Below are 5,459 nucleotides of genomic sequence, written 5' to 3'. Positions count from 1 at the left end.
TACCAGATCTCTGGCTCACCCAGCAGTATGCAAGCAAAATTTCTGGGCCTGGGTCAAGTATTTATCTGCATTGAAAACAGAGGAAGGAAAAGTGAAGACTGAGAAACTACAGAGAACAATAAAACATATTGCCTTTCCCACACTTACACTCCACAATCCCTTCCACCCCCCAAGGATTTGGCACCTAACTCACTAGTCAAAACACCTTATGTAGGGTCTATGTTACTGTCTCCCAAATGAGGCCTTGCTAAAGAACATTCCAATGAAAACCCACATAGCCAAAAATTATCCCTCATTACATATTGAAGGGATATGATGAGTTAGTTGTTAACCATTCCCACTCAAAATTTTCTAACTGAATTCTATCTCAAAGAGAGTCATCTTACAAAGCATTTTTCCATTCAGATCAAATTTACCAACAGAACTTACTAGGGTAACAACACAATTTATTACTAAAGCAATGTTTTAAATAAATACTATATTAAAATGCAGCAACTCTCTCAGATCACTCACTATTTCAGTGCTGACCATGTATAACCTAGGAGTTTAAGTTCAAACTAACCAGATATCACTGACTGTGTGGGTTCTTTTTTTTTTTTGGTTTTGGTTTTGGGCGCACTCAGCAGTGTTCAAGACTTACTCCTGACTCTGCACTCAGAGATCACTTCCGGCAAGTTCTGGGGACCAAATGGGATGCCACGTATTGAACTGGGTCTGCCATGTGCAAGGAAAGTGCCCTACCCACTCACTGTACTATGATTCTGGCCCAGACTGTTTTCCTAAGATAATAACAGTGATATTTTTGTCATTCCTATGTTACATATCCTTTTATCTAAGTGCCATTTCCTTATGAAAAATAAATCCTTAAACTAAACCAAGAAAGCAAAGTACATCCATTCACATAAGTAAACCATTTGTTTTCAGCACCTAAGAATGGTAAAAGGATGGTAACCTAATGGAGCTGAGTAGAGAATAAGCATAAGAAATTATTTCTTTTCCCACCCGAAATAAGGAAACTGAGGGTTAGAGAGTTCAGAACATTTGTGGAATGCCAAGCAACTGCAAAATAGTCAAACTAAGATATGAATTTCCAGTTTTCTTCATTATAAATCCCCTACTATTTTTGCCTGGGGAATGCCTAACCAGTAAGTAGAAATATCCAAATAGATAAAATTTATCTTGCCCAATTTATAGCATTTTCCCAGTTTCCTTGTACATACATGTACTTAGGATTATACGAAACTGGATAAGGAGCTGGAAAGACAGTATAGGGGGAAGGCATTAACCTTGCACACAGAAGCTGCAGGTTCCATTCCTGGCATACATCTGGTTCCCAGCCCTACCAGGAGTTAAGACATTGCTGGCTGCGCACCCCCCCAAAAGAAGACTGCATACTTACAGAACTGATTTTTTTAAGGTTGTTGATAACTTAGTAAATAAACTCAGAATTTCAAAAGATGAGAAACTTTAAAGTACCTATTGGAAAATCTTTTAGGTTGCAGAAGACCCATTCATTCTGCCGTCTAGATTACTGAGAAGAGGCACATCATCTTGTCTGTATCTCAAGTTAGGTAGGATGGGGAAAAGAGGATATGGAGAAGGACGAGGACAAAGAGGAAAACAACTACACAAAATGTTTATGGAAACACAAAAGATTAGTTACTTCATGTCGAGTTACCTTGAGAGGACAACCACTGTCTATTTATTAAAAAGTATATCTGCTTATACATGTTTCAAGTTTACAAAAACTTCTACTAGTATAGATGCCTAGGCTTACATCCTTTTGAAACTCAAGTATCAGATCTTGATGAGTTTAAGTTTCGTATAGAAATGAACCCATAAAAGATTATATGGGTTTTAATATATAATAATATATATAAAAGATTATATTGTATAATTCCTGGATTCAATTGTTTTGTATATTTTCCTATTATTTTTCTAAATGGTTTTAAATGAGATTATTTGCAAAAATATATTAAAGTAGACTCTAGTGTCTTAGACACTGAACTGAAGAAGGAAGCAGGAATGGAAAAAACTAAACTTAGTGTGACTTCTAGGATGGCAATTGACTAACTGTAAGAATAGTGTTCCATTATTCAGGATAGAAAGTGAAGAAATAGAATCATATTTCATGGAAAGATGACATTGCAATTTGGATCTACTGAATGAATTGAAAGTCCCATAAATACACTGAGAGCCATTGGAGCCCATTACTCTAAACTTAAATAGAAGGAAGGCTAGGCGCTAAAGAATAACTATTCACTAAGAAAAAATATTCACTAACAGAATATAAAGTAACAGAATGGGAGACTGACACCCAAGGATAGTGAAGATAAGGACCAGGAGGATTGCTCCACATCTTGGAAGCTGGCCTCACATGCTGCGGGAATGTGGGGAATGTGATAGATAGATAGATAGATAGATAGATAGATAGATAGATAGATAGATAGATAGATAGATAGATAGAGAAGGGACCACCAAGTAAAGGATGCTTGGAGAGCTCACTGGAGATGGGAGATGTGTGCTGAAAGTAGACTATAGACCAAAAATGATGGCCACTTAATACCTAGATTTGCAAACCACAACACCCAAAAGGAGAGAGAGAGCAAATTGGAATATGCCTGCCACAGAGGTGGAGAGTGGGGGGACATGGGGGCAGAGAGATACTGGAAACAGTGGTGCTGGAGAATGAATGGACACTGGTGGCGGGATGGGTGCTCAATCATTGTATGACTGAAACGTAGGGAAGAAAGTTTGTAAGTCTGTAACTGTACTTCAAGGTGACACATTAAAAATAAATAAATAAATAAATAGAAAAATATTCACTAACAAATATCTGTTATCAATTAAGTGTAAAACCATATTCCAGGGTGAAAAAAGCCATCTCTAACTTCAGAGGCTTGCAAAACAGAAAAGTTGAAAAACAATTATAAAGCATTGTAATATATGCCATGAAACAGGCACATTGAAATTATGAAGGATTTAGATAGAAGTCCAAATCTTCTGGTGATGTTAATTATATTTCACAAAAGTCATGACTAATTTTTATTTTTAAATGGGTACAAAGCTTTTCTGTCCTCTTGGACATGTAACATTATATGATCATCAGATTTAGCAAAAAATAATGGCGAACCCCTGGCTTGATTTTAATTTCAGACTAAAATTATAAATGGCAAATAGTTTTGTGGTACAAGCACTATAATTCACTGTTAATCTGAAATTAGATAGAGTAGACGTCTGTATTTTTTCTGGCAACCAAAATTAGTTATCAGTACCAATAAAAGTAGTTACAGAGAGTGAAAAAATTAATTAAACATAAATGAAGCCATTTATATTTTAGAAACTACAGAATCAAAAGTAATTTTAAATTAAGTCACAATGCATGCCATAAATATACTCTTTTCCAATGTTTCTTGTAAAAGAATTCATTGACTGATTCCTTCCAGAATAGCTCTAGAGTCTGGCAGAACAAAACACATACATAAATTAATCTTTTGACATTTGCATTACTGACAGTGACAAATCAGAATTGCCTTGACCTTAATAAAATTCCCAAATAATGCTCCTACCTCTCAAATAACTTCAGCAACTTCTCAGTTACAACATGGTCCGCCCACATCCTGGTGAAAACCATGACTTCTTAACTAAAAAGTACCATTGCTAATTTCATCTAAAGAACATGGGTAGGTTTTGGGAAACCTCAGTGTTGGTATTAATGAGCAAGAAAGGTTACAGAAGTCTTGACTTGCACATGGTCATTATAAAATAACATTTCAGCCAGCAATTCAAAAAGCTTTCACCTTCAGTCATTTCTACAGTAGCCAACAAGTCAATTAACCACTTGGAAGCTTATTTCCCTACCACAATGAGCTAGTGAAAATAAGCCATCATCCAATTAGAATAATCTGTACTTCTATGATTTGTTTTCTTAATGGAACCAAAATCATTTAGCTACGAAAGTTATAAATAATGTTTTTAAAAGAATAGTAACCCAAATGAGAAGCAAAGTAAAATTACTTTTAGAAAACCTTCTTGGTCCACTTGACAACTTTTATTACTCAGGACACATCAAACATGACTAGAAATGATGTAGCCAGCAGTCTATTTGATTTTTGATTTGTTATTTCATTTATAGGAAAATTGCTGAATATGTCTCAAAAGTATTGAAATGTTCTATTTCATTTACCCTGAATAAAGTAGACTCTAGAGAATCAAATAAGGCAAATATTTTAACAAATGTCACATAGTTCTTGTTATATACCATGAACTAGTCTTAACATTCAAAACACTAGCTCATTTGTTCTTGATTTATGCCAAGAGAAATGCAATGGCTCAGTGAAATTCCCTACCATCAAGTAACCTTGAACATAACAAAACTGGTACTCAAGCCCAGGCAGGGTGACCCCAGAATAATAATGGTTCACCGCCTGGTGACATATTTGTTGCAGTTTTATTCAAATAACTCCAGCAGGCAACTAGTACTGGTCACTTACCAGACATCTATTCAAGCATTTCAAATCACTGGTGTACCTCCATGAGGAAGTTTTGCCACTTAGTTTTATCATTGACAAAGCTCAGGAAGACTGAGGCATGAAGACTCCAGTAGGCAGTCACTGCCAAACCAGAGGGTTTAGCCAAAGTCTCAGGGACTTCAAAAACCAAATTTTGGGAATTTGAACTTTAAATTTTCCAAGATTATTTCTCAGGGATGACTCAAGAGGAGGTACTGGACATCTTAGCTTCTCAGAAGCCATTTTCCTTAGGACAGATTTTCACTAAAGACATATTCCAAGACTACTCATGATTATCAAGATAGGCAAAGACGTGTGTAAAAAACTACGCATGCCAAAGGGTGTGTGTTCGCCGGCTCTCCGGGCGGCTCTGTCTCACCGCCTGCATTTGGTGCTCTGGAGCTGCTGTGTATGGGCTGGATCAGGATGGCTGTTGGCCAAGGACAGGCAAGGGAAAAACTAGGACCAAGCTGGTTGCCGATTAGTTACCATTTATTCAATCTTTCGTCATCTCACTCACTCTTCCTTCCTAGCTCCTCAGTCCACCATCCCAGCACCTCTGGAGTCTACTCTTCACTAGTCTCTCCCCTCATTTGTCTCTCTCCACCTTGCCCTCTAGGCTACACACAGTCTGGTAGCAAAATCAACATAAGAAAGCCCCTCCGGAGGGCCCACCAGGTTCAAAGGGAACACCACCTAGGGGCATTCCAAAGCCCTTCCTGACTGCCCACAGGCAAAATACCTCTTAAGGTGTTTTTCTCCTTTCCTCAGTCCAAACACTCCATCAACATCTCAATAAGAGTTATTTTTGTATGGACACAGTAAAAGATACATTGAGGCTTGTAGGGCAGCTCTCCTGGCAACATCTTGGCCACAGACTCAGACTACAGCACTCAGGCCAGATTAATCATTCCTAACCCTAGCAGGGTCCGAATCTAGTTATTACTT

This window comes from Sorex araneus, chromosome 2, assembly GCF_027595985.1.
Source record: "Sorex araneus isolate mSorAra2 chromosome 2, mSorAra2.pri, whole genome shotgun sequence".
Lineage (NCBI taxonomy): Eukaryota > Metazoa > Chordata > Mammalia > Eulipotyphla > Soricidae > Sorex > Sorex araneus.
The sequence above is the reverse complement of the archived record's forward strand: the minus strand, read 5'-3'. Positions refer to the sequence as shown.